This window comes from Schistocerca americana, chromosome 5, assembly GCF_021461395.2.
Source record: "Schistocerca americana isolate TAMUIC-IGC-003095 chromosome 5, iqSchAmer2.1, whole genome shotgun sequence".
In the NCBI taxonomy this organism is placed as follows: Eukaryota; Metazoa; Arthropoda; class Insecta; order Orthoptera; family Acrididae; genus Schistocerca; species Schistocerca americana.
In genome coordinates, this window is record NC_060123.1 from 522,693,137 (window position 1) to 522,710,167 (window position 17,031).

Consider the following 17,031-nt stretch of genomic DNA (forward strand, 5'->3'; position numbering starts at 1 on the left):
AGTTGCGCCTCCAGCGAGCAGCACAAGATCCCACTAGTGAGAGCGCCAGTGACGCGTAACGTGGGCAACAACTCAGGCGAGCTTCGCTCGATAAAGCTGGACAGTACCGCAGGGAGAGCGAGTCACTGGACAACGAGATGTCGAGCCAGCAGCAGACAACACCCAGATGACTGCCGGAACAGTGCAGCAGAACACTGGAAAAGCACCGCCCTAGCGGCAGTGAGGGCGTCGTCATGTCGAGAACATCTCGGGGGGACGGGGGGGGGGGGGGGGAGGGAGCAACTTGCATTGCTTGTCCCCAACACCTCTAAAACCGCCCAAAGACATTCACCCTAATTCTGTCCCCGGATTTCCGCTCAAGGGACCTACATTGTCTAGCAGCCAAACTCTGAGATTCCAGGCTACACCCTGTGCATTCCACGAGAAAACTTGAATGTTGCTGAACAAGAAAATACGTGCCATGGGACCGAGTTTGCTTAGATTGCAGACCATACATGGTCCCGATCTTCTGGCTTGTTGATCTAGCTGACAACGAGGAGGAATAAATAAAAATTAACAAAAAGAAATGATGAGTCAAAGGGAACACCACGTCATCACCAGATCAATCTCAGGTGTAAGAATATATTTTTATATATATTTTAACTTGATCTGATTAAGGCCATGACAGCCTCTCTTACATAGGGCCAAGGTTTTACACTTACAGTACCTTTTACATCATAGTTACCTAAGAGGTTGCCATTTTAATTCGACAAATACTATTTAAATTACGTCGTGCCTATATTGACAGGGTGAGTAGCTAATACTGTCTATGGAAATGAAAGTTGATACTGGGACTACTTGTACTACTGTTGCTGCCGCTAATAGTAGTAATAGTGATAATAATCATAACGGCAGTAATAATAATAATGATAGTGGCAGACGTAAAACGAAATTATAGGTGTACAAAATAGATGTTTTCTTATATAGCGGGTTCTGAGGAAAGGAAATTTAGGTAGACTGCACTACCTACTACCTACGAATACTGGGAAATGAGGAAGATGTGATTGGAAAGAATTATAGTATTGCGCTTCGTACTCTATGATAGCAAGCGAAGAAGAAACCCAAAGACGTAACCTTCTAGCTGTGGAGACAAGTAAAACTTTTGATTAGCTACTCGCCCCCTTACGACTACGCCTCTTCGCCCCCCCCCCCCCCCCCCCCCCACACACACACACTACGCCGCCAACATGTTTCATATTTGATGCGTGATACTACACTAAAGTATTCGCCGGGGGTTTGTCATGTAATACAACTTTCCCGAATTAATTATGTAGTTTTAGCTTTTGTGAAGAAAAGTATGTCTAACATATAGAGAACACAGATACCGGGCTATGCTCAGACGAATGTATTATCTGTTACCACGACCTTTATTTCGCATTCATGTTCGTAGGTTCCGTCAACTCACAATCAGTTTCTCGCTTTTCAACCTAACTGGGTCTCCAGTAACGCTGCAGCAGGTCATTCTCTTATCACGACCAAGTTTAAAGGCGCTGAAGACGGAAGTGGGGGGGGGGGGGGGGGGGGGTAGAATACGGAGAGACAGTACACCGTTTACGTGAATGCTACACATCTGCGATTCTAGTACACACTTGATTGGTGATTGGTTATGGTTCTTCCAGAACACTATGCAATACCGTGCTCCAAATGTACATTCTCAGAAATTTCATCCCCAAATTAAGGCCTACGTTTGATACTAGTAGTCTTCTTCTGGCCAGGAATGCCCTGTGGCCAGTGCCAGGATATTTTTGATGTTCTTCTTGTTCCATCCATCATGGGTTATTTTTCTGTCTATGTAGCAGAATTCCTTAATTTCGTCTACTCCCAGTCTGCATTCGGTACTCATCAGACTGATCATTCCTTTCAACATATCACGTAGCTCTTCTTCACTTTTACGCCAATCTTGAACCTTTCTTTTATTTCTGTCATCACATCTTCGATGTATAGATTGAATTGTAACAGCAAAAGGCTACACAACTGTCCTAAACAGTTTAAAAACCGAACACTGTTTTGTTTTCCTCTTAGGTTCTGCTACATATTGTGTATACCTCCTCTTTTCATATATCCTACCCATGCTTTTCTGACAATTTGGACCATTTAACATTGTCGAGCGCTTTTTCCAGATCTGCAAATAGTGTGAATATGACTTCGGTCTTGCTTCCCTTATCAATCGCAAAATCAGAGCCTCCTCCATGGAGCGTTTTTCTTTTATAACGCCAAATTGTAATAAACCTTCAATTTTCTTTTCCTTTCTTCTGTAAATTATTTTGGTCAGCAGCTTCAATGCATAAGATGTTAGTCTGATAGTGCTGTAATTCTCGCTTCTGTTGTCTCCTTTTATCTTCGGAATTGTGAGGATGATGTTCTTCAGAAAGTGACACAATATAGCCAGTCTCATACACTCTACAAAGCAACGTGAATAATCGTTTTGTTACCATTTCCCCCAATGATTTTAGAAATTCTGATGGAATTTTATCTATCCCTTCTGTCTTATATGATCCTAAGTCGTCCACAGCTCTTTTACTCGTAAATCCTGCCTGTAATCCTGGATCCCCTACCTCTTCCCTTTCGACTCTTGTTTCTTCTTCTATCACGCCAAGTCATCCCCCTCATAGAGGCCTTCAATGTCCTCTTGGCAATAATCCGCCCTTTCCTCTGTCTTTAACGTGTCCATACAAGATTATGAATCAAATTATGATTTGTACATGAAACTCACTAGTCTGACAATAGACTGCCGCGTGCCACTAGAGAATCTTCTTGGATCCCTTAGTGCATGTAGGATCCGTCAAGGAAGCAGACTTTTTCAGATAGTAATTGATGATATAGGATCTGGTGAGTAAGATGTGTGTCAGGATATCAGCATAAAATGAGTGGTTAATAATGCCTACAGCTAGGGCAGCAAAAATGATTGCAGTAATTCTGTACAGACTTGGGCTAGTTATATGTGATGTAGAGTCGAGTCTGTCATATGCTTGATTGGTGCACGTCCTTAGGTCGATGGAACAAATCAAGAATTATAATCATGCAGCTACCACCTACATCTTGGATGAAGCCAAAGGGTCTGGTGCTGACCCTTTAGAGATTCCAGATTTTATGGTGTTTGGTTATCAAGATGATTCTTCTGCGGCAGTCCACTGAACTACAGATGTCAAAATCAAATCATGGATTTACGAGGTAGTGTAATATATCCCATAAAATAAATAAGGATGAATGTAATAGAAAAGCTAATGTTACATTCTTCCTACAGCTAATTGGTTCTACGTGGGATGCATCACAGTGAACACAGCAGAAATAGAACGTGGGAGTATATTGTACAACATGTTCAATCCTTAATATTCTTACTGCTGGTCTAGCGTTATCTGCTTTCGTAGTTGTCTGGTTCATAGTCGTTGTTGGGGGACAGATAAATTTTGTGACGGCAGGCAGCGATAATATGAGGTGCGACGTGACAGAATGATTTTGATTGTACTAAAATCGTTGATTGGACTTCGTGACAAGCAATTTGCCTGTAAAATTCGAGTTTTCATTGAGTGCATATCTGAAGATAATGACGCGTGGATGGCATGCAAAACGACACGCCACCAAATCAGTCGCATCCCAATGTAATTAAATCTCGGGTATAGAAACAGAGAAAGAAATTCGATTGACCGTAGTAAAAAAAGCAAATCAATCCAAATCAGGAGGCGATACATGCCTCAGTTCTTTTTTCTTTTTCTTTTTTCCTGACCTTCGAAAATACGTCACTAATGTTAAATAGTGACAATGATACTTGATACATTTAGTTATTGAGTTAAACATATCGAATTAACTTATTACAGTATTGCATGAGGCGGAGCACGTGCAGTTTAAAAAACGACACAGACACAAAGCTTCGTAACTGCGAAACGATCATTTCTCATAACCAAAGTGGTTGCAACTAGGAAAATGCGAATGCCACTGAATGGAGTGGTGAAGGAAGTTGACACATTCAAGTTGATGTGGGGCCTACAAGATGGCCGTATTATAGGGTCAAATGCGACTCACGCAACACTTCGTGGAGTTTGACGTATATGGGTTACACACGAACCTTTCAGACTTGGTTTCCCAAACGCAGCGGTGGAATGTCTAGTGAAATTTTGAGAACAGCAATACGCAATAAGTGGATCTTCATTTTTAGTGCATACTGTAACTGAGTATTTTATACTTCGTAAATTGTGTTTCTGCTTCCAAGATAACGAAGTGTAGATAAATTGGAAGTCTCTGTAGGGGAACAATTCTCAGTTTCCATACACTGAGAACAAATATCAGAAAAACGATTCACACAGTGCTGTGCGGAACAGCGCTTCATGAGATAATACAGGATACGATTGTAAGCTCTTCAAACCGCTATCCTCTCGCCGGATTAATCGCTCACATGGTGGTCATTACGCGAACTGATGCTACATTTAAGCGGATGAATTCCGTAGTTTTAACACACACATCTGACGTCGCGTAGCAATCGCTGTTCCCTCGACCGAGATGCAGGATTCGAGTTGAGTACATGCAAATAACAGAGTTACACAAATGCCCTTTCGAGTATGTGTGTGTGTGTGTGTGTGTGTGTGTGTGTGTGTGTGGTGGCTTATGGGCGCTCAACGACGAAGTTATCGTCGCTCATACAAAATGCAGCAGAAACGAATCCGGTGAAAATGTGTAACCTAATATAAAACAACTGAAAGTCAGTATTACGTAAAACTGTGTCCACTCTCCATCTCTCACTCACGGTTACCGCTAAGACTCACTAGCATACATCCTTCACGATAAATTTGGACAAATGGTCTATATCTCTCAATTGGAACCCAAGTAGGACAAGAGTCAAGCTGCCTGACGACTTACCAAAAACTGTGATAAACCACCCACACATGAACATGATACAAACATATCTCTAAAATTTTACGGAGCAAATCAGATATTTCACAAAACGTTAAAAATTGTACCATATTCGTATTATTGTCAGTTAAAATAGGGGCAAATCTGAAGGTAAAATAGCTGTTGCCTTCTTGTCTGGATACCAAAACTGAATACTAAAATCTGTAAGTTACAGGCACTACACAATGGAGAGTTTCAACGAAGCATGAAGCTACGCGTCATAGCACTTTGTCTTATGAGAAGACGGACTTCAACCAGTCTGCGTGGGCGGAAGGAGGCAGGCCATGACCCATTAGTTGACTTTACCGCCGCGCGGGATTAGCCTAGCGGTCTGAGGCGCTGCAGTCATGGAATGTGCGGCTGGTCGCGGCGGAGGTTCGAGTCCTCCCTCGGGCATGGGTGTGTGTGTGTTTGTCCTTAGGATAGTTTAGGTTAAGTAGTGTGTAAGCTTAGGGACTGATGACCTTAGCAGTTAAGTCCAATAAGATTTCACACGCATTTTGAATTTACCAGATGCCGCTTATTGGCTGTCACTTTCGGAAACAACGCAACTTTATACCATTATGAACCCAAATGAAAGAGCAGAAAAGACATTTCAGTCTGCAGTTATATGTTCTGGTGTGGCTAAAAGATTTCCCTTTCTTCTCACAATAATGGCTGATTCATAAAATGTGATACACGTATATGAGAAAAGTTATGGTGAACCCTATGGTGGACTCTGGCACTGTGGTACTTCACCAATAATCCTCCTCTTGGTAACGGGCGAATTAGCTGTGGATGCCTCAGTCACTGTAACTGATCAGTTATAGTGACTGAGGCATCCACAGCGGATCAGGCGCCATCGCCGTCATCCAGATGGTGCAAACTCTGATGCTGGCCCGTTATTAAAAGGCCGAAACCGGTCAGAAGTTAATATCGGGTGCGATCAAGACTGTTTTTAAATAATTTTATGACAAGAATATCGATATTCTCCAAAAACGTTATCTAAAATTACAAATTTTACTGTCGTCTTTCCGTTACACAGCTGACGCTTATCCATATTCGCAGCTGCGAATACATTTAATGTATCTTATTTAGTTAGCTACAGTAAAACCAACTGAAAATTGATGTTTACCTTCTCTATTTGCACTATAGACGTAGCTATAAAACTTATCCTTATGCGTCCCTCCTCTGGGCCATTTTATTTATTGGCACTATGTCTACCCTGTAACTATTCTAATCTACATCCAGCAACTTTACCGCTCCAGGTGTGTAGGGTGATCTCACATTCCATGTAATTGGTGCTTGATATTCTAGACTTCACTTTTGGCCTAATGGGGTCGTTTACATTGTTGTTCGATGTCGAATCCGAGGCTGTCTCTTGGCTTTTCGTAATGATTGTCTTTTTTACGGTGTATGGGAGTTGACCCCACGTCGAATTCCTAACCTGAAGAACCAGGGTATCTCATTTAGCCTGGATCCTTTTACCTGCCTGAATTGGAAGACCCTACCAGTTGCAAAATTACTACCGCCGCAGCTCTCAATATCATTTCACCATGCAAGCCCCACCACCAAACAAGGTAAGGATACCAACTGGAAGAAATGTAACTTAGGCAAAACTAATCGTAATTTATTTGCACCTTGAGAAACCAAATCAGCTTTGTTACCACGTTGGTTATCACCTGTTTTTCTCTGTAAGATCATTTAAATTGTTTTAGTTTCGAGATCATAGCCATAACACCACTTCTCGTTCCTTGTAACAACTCTGCAACGTATGTTGACGTTCGAACATTGACTCTTTGCTTCTGCTAAATCACCGACTGGATGAATAGCGCCGGCCGGAGTGACCGTGCGGTTCTAGGCGCGACAGTCTGGAACCGAGCGACCGCTACGGTCGCAGGTTCGAATCCTGCCTTGGGCATGGATGTGTGTGAAGTCCTTAGGTTAGTTAGGTTTAATTGGTTCTAAGTTCTAGGCGACTGATGACCTCAGAAGTTAAGTCGCATAGTGCTCGGAGCCATTTGAACCATTTGATGAATAGCGTCTACAAATATTAGGAAGTTGACCTTAATGATCCTTCTGCAGGGACGGCATTTGGCTATTTGGGTGATAAATTGAGTCAAGAACTCTTGGAATAGAAAATTATCAGCAGAACCGGTCGCTATCACCCACAAACTCGTAGAAAAGAATTACTATTTAGTTTTTGTCTTCACTTTGTATAGGGAGAACGATATGTGCAGAAGTCATGGAAAGTCCATATACTGGCTTGCACCGTAAGCCACTTTCTCCCTACCTCCTGTCCCCCCCCCCCCCCCCCCCTCCACACAGACACCTCTCTCTCTCTCTCTCTCTCTCTCTATCTCTCTCTCTTTGTCCGCCCCCGTTAGCTGAATGGTCAGCGTGACCGATTGTCAATCCTCTGGGCCCGGGTTCCATTCCCGGTTGGGTCGGGGCATTTTCTCCGCCCAGGGACTGTGTGCTGTGCTGTTATCATCATACTATCATCCTCACCGACTGCAGGTCACCGAAGTGGCGTCAAATTGAAAGACCGGCACCCGGCGATCGGCCTGCCCGACGGGGGGGGGGGGGGGGGGGGGGGGGGCTTGCCATACGATTAAATAAATTAAATAAATCTCTCTCCCTCTCTAACTTCATTGCACGCCTCTTTTGTGATTAATCAGAACATATTGTTACACTGGATTTTCACTGGGATTAATTATTTACATCTGCATTATACCGCCACGATTTTCGTAAGCCAACTTACTAGTGAAAATACCCTTTTGTGCAAACCTACACTTAAGTTACGAAGGCGAAGAGGTGTTTAATTTTCTTGCTTTCTGTCACTTCCATCACCATTACCTACGGGTTTCAGCAAGTTTCGCTAGGTGGATCGGCTCCCACGCTGCTCTGGTTCGCTCAACAGTCTCTCAATCTTTATTTTATGTGAGTGCCAAGTTAGACAGAGATTTAGGAACCAGGTTTTAAATTGTAAGACATTTCCCGGGGCAGATGTGGATTCTGACCACAATCTATTGGTTATGAACTGCAGATTGAAACTGAAGAAACTGCAAGAAGGTGGGAATTTAAGGAGATGGGACCTGGATAAACTGAAAGAACCAGAGGTTGTAGAGAGTTTCAGGGAGAGCATAAGGGAACAATTGACAGGAATGGGGGAAAGAAATACAGTAGAAGAAGAATGGGTAGCTCTGAGGGATGAAGTAGTGAAGGCAGCAGAGGATCCAGTAGGTAAAAAGACGAGGGCTAATAGAAATCCTTGGATAACAGAAGAAATGTTGAATTTAATTGATGAAAGGAGAAAATATAAAAATGCAGTAAATGAACCAGGCAAAAAGGAATACAAACGTCTCAAAATGAGATCGACAGGAAGTGCAAAATGGCTAAGCAGGGATGGCTAGAGGACAAATGTAAGGATGTAGAGGCTTGTCTCACTAGGGGTAAGATAGATACTGCCTACAGGAAAATTAAAGAGACCTTTGGAGAGAAGAGAACCACTTGTATGAATACCAAGAGCTCAGATGGCAACCCAGTTCTAAGCAAAGAAGGGAAGGCAGAAAGGTGGAAGGAGTATATAGAGGGTTTATACAAGGGCGATGTACTTGAGGACAATATTATGGAAATGGAAGAGGATGTAGATGAAGATAAAATGGGAGATAAGATAAAGCGTGAAGAGTTTGACAGAGCACTGAAAGACCTGAGTCGAAACAAGGCCCCAGGAGTAGACAACATTCCATTAGAACTACTGATGACCTTGGGAGAGCCAGTCATGACAAAACTCTACCATCTGGTGAGCAAGATGTATGAGACAGGCGAAATACCCACAGACTTCAAGAAGAATATAATAATTCCAATCCCAAAGAAAGCAGGTGTTGACAGATGTGAAAATTACCGAACTATCAGTTTAATAAGTCACAGCTGCAAAATACTAACGCGAATTCTTTACAGACGAATGGAAAAACTGGTAGAAGCGGACCTCGGGGAAGATCAGTTTGGATTCCGTAGAAATGTTGGAACACGTGAGGCAATACTAACCTTACGACTTATCTTAGAAGAAAGATTAAGAAAGGGCAAACCTACGTTTCTAGCATTTCTAGACTTAGAGAAAGCTTTTGACAACGTTAACTGGAACACTCTCTTTCAAATTCTGAAGGTGACAGGGGTAAAATACAGGGAGCGAAAGGCTATTTACAATTTGTACAGTAACCAAATGGCAGTTTTAAGAGTCGAGGGGCATGAAAGGGAAGCAGTGGTTGGGAAAGGAGTGAGACAGGGTTGTAGCCTCTCCCCGATGTTATTCAATCTGTATATAGAGCAAGCAGTAAAGGAAACAAAAGAAAAATTCGGAGTAGGTATTAAAATTCATGGAGAAGAAGTAAAAACTTTGAGGTTCGCCGATGACATTGTAATTCTGTCAGAGACAGCAAAGGACTTGGAAGAGCAGTTGAACGGAATGGACAGTGTCTTGAAAGGAGGATATAAGATGAACATCAACAAAAGCAAAACGAGGATATTGGAATGTAGTCAAATTAAATCGGGTGATGCTGAGGGGATTAGATTAGGAAATGAGACACTTAAAGTGGTAAAGGAGTTTTGCTATTTAGGGAGTAAAATAACTGATGATGGTCGATGTAGAGAGGATATAAAATGTAGACTGGCAATGGCAAGGAAAGCGTTTCTGAAGAACAGAAATTTGTTAACATCGAGTATAGATTTAAGTGTCAGGAAGTAGTTTCTGAAAGTATTTGTATGGAGTGTAGCCATGTATGGAAGTGAAACATGGACGATAACCAGTTTGGACAAGAAGAGAATAGAAGCTTTCAAAATGTGGTGCTACAGAAGAATGCTGAAGATAAGGTGGGTAGATCACGTAACTAATGAGGAGGTATTGAATAGGATTGGGGAGAAGAGAAGTTTGTGGCACAACTTGACTAGAAGAAGGGATCGGTTGGTAGGACATGTTTTGAGGCATCAAGGGATCACAAATTTAGCATTGGAGGGCAGCGTGGAGGGTAAAAATCATAGAGGGAGACCAAGAGATCAAAACACTAAGCAGATTCAGAAGGATGTAGGTTGCAGTAGGTACTGGGAGATGAAGAAGCTTACACAGGATAGAGTAGCATGGAGAGTTGCATCAAACCAGTCTCAGGACTGAAGACCACAACAACAACAAAAGTTAGCTTTATGCGGAAATATTGGGCTTAGTCTGAAAGTAAGTAAATTAAAGCATTTTAAAGCGGTAAAATTTTCTTAAACTGTTCCATAGAAATATCATTCTAGCATTCATCAATTCCTTGTACTGACTTATTTTTAATAAAGTAAACAGAGTAGATGCTGTAGATAGCATCGAAGCACTTAAAGTAAAAGCTTGGGATTAGTTATCTTCGGAATGCGATACGTGTATTGCAGTGATGGTAATGTCTCCAGTTGCCAGATATTTGCAATGGATCTTGTACTTTAATACAAGTATGAGAATTGCACGCGTCAGTTTGAGGTAGCAGCACGCATACATGTGTTACATTTTTGTATAGACCTCAAAAGTGGCACAAAAGTAATCCGAAATTGATTTTACATTCGAAAATCATTTCCGATCTCAGCAGATAGCTCCCTCATTAGCGTTTTGGATGTCTGTAAACGATTAATAAGAGATACTTGTTTCTGTACCCAACATTCGGGTGTCTGTTTCCTCACCCGATATTCAGTATACACCCTCCTGCCAAAAGCCTTGTCATCGGGTTAGCTACTGCACGAATAGGGGAGAAGTGAGATTCACCCGAAGTTTATTCGTAAGTTTGGTGCGAGGCTTACAGGTAAGTTCGGGAGATACTAGCTACTTCCTACGAATAACTTCACTTGCCGCCATCTTGAAACTATTATAAGTAGCGTTTCAACATCGATGTGTCGAAACGCTAACGAACATGTAAGGTATGGAACGTTACTCTATGACAACGCTTCATCATAGCTCATTAGACGGCTATCGTTTTCATCTACAGCCGTTTGCGCTTCGTAGTTAAAAGCTGTTAAAAGTGCAATCAGGTGACAAAGATTTCCTTAAACTGATTCGACTATAGGACTGTCTCATCAGTAAAGAATAAACGTATAAAAACTACATACAGGATATGCACTGCAGTGTTTATAACGTCTTTTTTCACGAACTACATGTCACACAATGATATATTTGTGTAGGTGTATTCAGCATCACATGTGGATTCTGCCTGCGAAATAAACTGCAAATGGAGTTATTTGTAGAGATGTAATACATTTAAACGCCATTTAAACGTCATGCATGATGCGACAGTCTGTATGCATATCAGTGTTTATGAAGTCACATCTCCTGATCTATGTCTTATGCAATGGTATAATACTGAGGGTACATTCAGCGGAGTATATGGATATTCTCTGCAAAATGTGTTGCGAATAGAGTTGGCAGCAAAGACGTAATAAACTTAAACATCATGCAGAACGCAGTAGTTTTTAGTTTTTGACCTGTCTCTTTGTTTATGATGTTATATCTCTGGAACTATGTTTGTACCACGATATAATTTCTTGGGTGCATTTAGCGGCATTTATAGCGAAATTTATAGCGATGGAGTTGGTAGCAAATAGGCAATAAATTTAAACGTTATGGGTGATGCAGATGGGTTCATGCATCTTATTATTTATGACGTCATACCTCGTGAACTTTCGTAGGAAGGTGGTTCTCAACCACACACCGATTGTTGACTGATAGCATTTGTGGAAGATACACACACATACACACACACGCACACACACACTTGTTTATATACTAGCGAAATCAACAATGCTTTGTAATTGCTATATATATCCTAAATTACGTGTCCTCCCTCTCTCTGGTCATCTTATTTCCCCCCCCCCCCTCCCTCTCTCTGTGTACATTTCCACTGCTCTGGAGAGCCTGCCTTCTGTTGGCCGTCTAATATACTTTCAGTTAAGTGTAATTGCTTAACGAAGTTGCTGAAGTTTCAACTTCAACGTAACTTTCCGATTACAGTTGGCAATTGAGCGTTCTGCGTACAAGCAGGCTGTGTTGTTCGGCTTGAGCAGTTTTAGCTAAACTTGACTGTATCAGAGTTGCTGTGTGACTTCGCTTGTTAAAATGAATCACTGTACCGTCAGTGACTGTGTGGCGAACCTTCTTCGTCTCCCTCAAAGGCGCATTTGTATTGATAGGAAGTCTTTAGTCTGGAACAACCAAACCAGGATAATTTGTTTCGGGCTATACTCGTGACATTATCATCACCACGACGGGACGTCGAAGCAACCAGCCATCGCCTCTGGTACGCCAGATCGTGTCCTTGCAGTTAAGAAGACAGCTTGGTAATGTATGTCCGTGGCACCGGCAGATTTGGGAATTTTGCTCTGTGATAATCAGAGCTCAGCAGAGCCTGTCTGTTCCCGTCTTTTCTTATGTGGTTCTGTCTTGGTTGTGTGGTGTCACCGCCAGACACCACATTTGCTAGGTGGTAGCCTTTAAATCGGCCGCGGTCCGTTAGTATACGTCGGACCCGCGTGTCGCCACTATCAGTGATTGCAGACCTAGCGCCGCCACACGGCATGTCTAGAAAGACTTCCTAGCACTCACCCCAGTTGTACAACCGACTTTGCTAGCGATGGTCCACTGACAAAATACGCTCTCATTTGCCGAGACGATAGTTAGCATAGCCTTCAGCTACGTAAATTGCTACGTCCTAGCAAGGCGCCATTACCAGTTACTATTGATACTGAGTCATGTACAGTCAAGAGTGACGCTCATCATTAATGGATTAAAGTTAAGTATTCCACCAGCTACGTCCGTTTTTCTGAAGTGTAATTTCCTTGTCCTGTTCCAGACCTCACGCCAGCCTGCGTGAGCTAAAACGCGTGCCTTTCGGCTTCCTTTAGTATACCGGTGTTGGCTCTCCTGCCAACCCACAACATTGGCGACGAGGCAACACCGCGTTCGTAACTATACTGCCCTGATTTACTTGTGCAATGGCTTCGCCACCATGTCCAGATGTACTGTCCGAATTTTATCGTTTACAGAATCAGCAGACGCAGGCCTTAGTGGATGCCCTTGGACAGCTCATCCAGGGTCAACGTGCAATGTAAAGCGACGCGGCAGCCGCCGCTCCACTGCTAACGCAGCCACAACACGCTGTTGCACCAACTTTTCGTCCATTTGATGCTGCACTGGAAAGCTGGACAGAGTGGTCACGCAAATTTGGATTCCATCTCGCCGCCTACAGAATTCAAGGTAACGAGTGGCAGCCTTTTTTATTGTCCTCCGTCGGGGTGCACACGTACCATGTGATAGTCAAATTATTTCCCCGACATGACGTCGCAACTCTGTCCTACGACGAAATTTTGTCTGCATTAGATGCATATTTCAAAGAATCAGTCAATGTAGTTGCGAAAAGGTATACCTTCTTTCGTACGAAACGTACGGCAGGTCAGACTAATAGGGAGTGGGTTGCAACCTTGCAAGGCCTTACTAGGGATTGTGCTTTTGAGTGTCAATGTGGACTCCCTTATTCAGATACTATGGTATGTGATGCAATTGCACAGAACGTTTCTGATGTTCGTATAAGGGAACAGTTTTTGAAACTAGTCAATCCCTCCCTTCAAGAAGTGATGGATAAATTGGATCGTCACGACACACTTGACTTTGCTCAGGAATCATTTGAAACTTCGCCAGCCATGTGTCAGGTTAACCGGCCCGCCGGGCGAGCTGCATGGAAGAGTAAACAGTCCTCGCGCCCGACCGCGCCGCTGCCACCAGGCTCTCAGCCACGTGTACCGCGCCGGCAAGCAAATGCAGTGCTAAAAACATGCCTGTGGTGTGCTACTAGACATTCGTGTGAGAATTGCCCGTCACACCAAGCTATTTGCTTTTACTGTAATAAAAAAGGACATGTTCAAAGTGTTTGCCAGAACAAGCTCAGATTCGAAGCTCAAAACCATTCCAGGCCCTTTGCTTCGTGCTGGAATAGGAATCGAACCAGGGATACTCAGGCACGCGAAACTTCGCCCATGGAAATTCATATCGTTCATTCCACTCTGCCCAGTGCCACTCTCTCTAAAAGTGACTGTGGTCGTCCCACAAATAATGTGCGTCGACGTCGCCGGCACTCCCGTCAAGTCGCAAGTGATTTTGTACCACTGTCAGTTCACGTTGCACGAGACAGTTCCTCTTTTCGTCAGCAGGACAATAAACTTTTTGTGGACTTGGATATTAACGGCAAAGTGATACCATTCCAGCTCGATACCGGGGCTGCAGTTTCACTGATCAATTAAGACACTTACAAACTGCTGGGCACACCTCCGTTGCATGCCGCAAATGTTAAGTTAACTACCTATTCAGGTCACAGCTCCCTGTGTTAGGACAGTGCAGCCTTCTTGCAACATACAAGGGACAAACAAAACTGGTGTCATTTTACGTCCTTCGTTCTTCTTCTGCAGTGAACTTGTTTGGTTTCGATTTATTTCAGTTGTTTAACTTGTCTATAGTAAATCAGGTCCTATCAGTGCACCAGACTGTGCCTTCAGACAGTGTTTCTCGCCTATGTGAAGAATTTGCAGACATTTTTGCACCTGGCCTCGGTTGCGCTAAGAACTATAAAGCACATTTGGAACTGAAAGTAAACGCGCAATCAAACTTTTTCAGAGCGCGCAATGTTCCCCATACATTCCGTGATGAGGTCGCAAAAGCATTACACGATATGGAATCGCAAAGTGTAATTGAACCTGTGCAGGCTTCTCTCTGGGCATCACCATTAGTAATTTTGCCAAAACCTTCCGGGAAATTGAGACTTTGTGTGGACTTCAAGGCAACAGTGAATCCACAACTAATGACTGCAACTTTTCCTTTACCCCGCCCGGAAGATCTTTTTCACGAACTATGCCCGGGTAAATAATTTTTAAGTTGGACCTAGCAGATGCGTACTTGCAAATACCGGTGGACGAAGAACCCCAGCGCGTTTTGCTGGTTAACGCGCGTCTTGGTTTGTATCGATTCAAACGACTGCCATTCGGGTGTGTATCCGCCCCTGAATTGTTTCAGCAATATCTACAAACTGTTTGTGCGTCGGTCCCTACGGCAGCAAATTATCTGGACGATATTATGATCTCCGGCAAGACGGAAGAAGAACATTTAGCCAATCTCAGAACATTATTTCAGGTCTTGCGACAAAATGGTCTTCGCTTGCGGAAGGACAAATGCGTGTTTTTTGCTCGTGACTTACCCTATCTGGGACATGTACTCAATGCCCAAGGCATACATCCCAGTCCAGAGCACCTCCGTCCCATACAAGACTTGCCTTCGCCGCAGAATTTGAAGCAGCTACAGAGTGTGCTGGGCAAAATTCACAATTACCATCGCTATGTTCCCCACGCCTCTTCCATTTCAGCTCCGCTTCATCGCTTACACCGTAAAGGTGTTCCATTCTTCTGGACGACAGAATGCGAACGCGCCTTTCGCCAGTTGAAATCGGCGTTGCTTTCCGATACTTGCCTTACGCCATTCGATCCCCGGAAGCCCCTTTTGTTGATGGTAGATGCCACGGATTTCGGGATCGGTGCTGTGCTTGCGCACAAAGATGGTTCGCACGATCGCCCTATTGCTTTTGCGTCCAAATTACTCTCGTCTGCACAAAGAAATTATTCACAAATCGAGAAGGACGCATTGGCTCTCGTATTTGGTGTTACAAAATTTCATGATTTCTTGTATGGTCGTCACTTTACCATCATCAGAGACCACAAACCTTTGACATCGCTTTTTCATCCAGCCAAGCCTGTACCTCCACGTACAGTGCAGAAATTCATTCGCTGGTCTATTTTCCTCTCGCAGTATCGCTACGATATCTTGTATCGGTCCGCTGCTAAGCACGGAAACGCCGATGCGTTGTCCCGTTTGCCTGTTGCTGAGGATAGAGCATTCGATTCCTCCAAACTTGTTTGCATGTTCATTGATTCGGAAACCGATGACGTGGTCGAATCGTTTCCGACTGATTTTCGGCGTGTAGCTACAGCCACAGCTGCCGACCCTGTCCTTGCTACCGGTCTGCGTTTTGTTGCTACGCAATGGCCCTTGTCAAAGTCACGGATCGGGGATCCGTTGGTTCGCCGATTTTTTGCTCACCAGGTGAGACTTTTTGTACGACGTGGTGTTTTGCTGTTGCGTTCAGATAATGATCAGTCCAGGGTCGTGGTCCCACGTTCGTAACAGTCCTCTGTCTTACAGCTTCTCTACCAAGGACATTGGGGTATAGTGAGAACGAAACAACTTGCTCGTCAGCACTGTACTTGGTTCGGGATCGATGCCGCGATTACGAATGTGCTCTTCTTGCATGGTGTGTACCGAACAACAATCAGCACCACTGCGGAAATTCTTTGCATGGCCAAAAGCCACTTCCCCTTGGCAACGCTTACTCATCGATTTTGATGGTCCATTCTGGAATGCTCGATGGTTGGTTGTGGTAGATTCATTCAGTAATTTTCCTTTTGTTGTCCGGATGTCTTCCACGATGTCGTCTGCCACCATCCAAGCGTTATCTGCTATCTTTTATCATCGAAGGTCTTCCACAGACTAGTGTTTCCGACAATGGCCCACAATTGATGTCCGCAGAATTTCAGTCATTCTGCTAGGCCAGTGGTATTCAACATCTGACGTCCGCGCCGTTTTCGCCACAGTCAAACGGTGCCGCTGAACGATTGGTCAGGACTTTCAAGTCACAGATGTTGCAGTTGAAAGCGTCGCATTCTCAGGAGGACGCGTTATTGCTCTTTTTGTCCTCGTATCGCTCTCAGCCCCGAGATGGTCGTTCGCCAGCTGAGTTACTCCACGGTCGCCCTCATCGAACCTAGATGTCATTGCTACATCCACCGCATCAGGTTCCTGTGCAGCAGCAGACACCTACTTTTGCCCCAGGCGACGTTGTCTACTACCGCAACTATCGAGGTTCACGGCGTTGGATCGAAGGGCGCGTTCTTCGCTGTCTCGGCCGCGCAATGTATCTGGTTTTGGGGGCCTCTGGTGAGGTGCGTCGGCATCTCAATCAGCTGTGCCTCTGTCGTCGCACGGGATCTGCCGTTCCCCGTCTGCTTTCAGCGACGGTG